The following is a 498-nucleotide window of genomic DNA, read 5'->3' as shown; positions in this document are numbered from 1 at the left end:
CTGCGCGCGCATGTGTTGTCCGTGTTTGGCTGTGTGTATTTGTCCTGTAAGTCTTACTTTCTTACCACTTCATCCTTTTCCTTTTTTTCTCTTTATTTCTTTTAAATTTTTTTGCTATAGTACCTTCCAAAAAATGAGGAAATTACGTAGGTGTTTGCCCCATGACTAATTCACGCAAATTGTTGCCAAACATTCAGGGTATTTAACTTGCCATTATCCGTCGACGAACGGCCCTCGACGGTGCCCTTGGGACCGGCCCGGGCACACGCGGCAATATCATAGAGTATTTTCTCTGGTCCCGCCCGAATGAATATATCATATTTAGACTGCGTATATGGGATAAGACACGAATAAAAACGTCCCCCTGTCTCTTTTTTTATAGACATATGGCCCCGATCCCCCCCCCCCCCCCCAAGTGGCGCGGAGGGAAATTACCATATTGGCGTCATCGCTGCTGAAATTAGTTCCATAATGTGACCGCAGATGGCGTCACGAGCT

At 46.2% G+C, this 498-nt stretch overlaps 1 protein-coding gene across 1 annotated transcript in view; it reads left to right on the top strand.

Moving 5' to 3' along the window:
- LOC119593728 (discoidin domain-containing receptor 2-like) overlaps positions 1-498 on the top strand; it is a gene marked incomplete at its 5' end in the record, with an annotated part of 119,890 nt that overhangs the window by 9,365 nt on the left and 110,027 nt on the right.

This window comes from Penaeus monodon, chromosome 32 (assembly GCF_015228065.2).
Source record: "Penaeus monodon isolate SGIC_2016 chromosome 32, NSTDA_Pmon_1, whole genome shotgun sequence".
Classification (NCBI taxonomy): domain Eukaryota; kingdom Metazoa; phylum Arthropoda; class Malacostraca; order Decapoda; family Penaeidae; genus Penaeus; species Penaeus monodon.
Note: the sequence above shows the minus strand (reverse complement) of the source record. Positions and strands in the feature narration are given on the sequence as shown.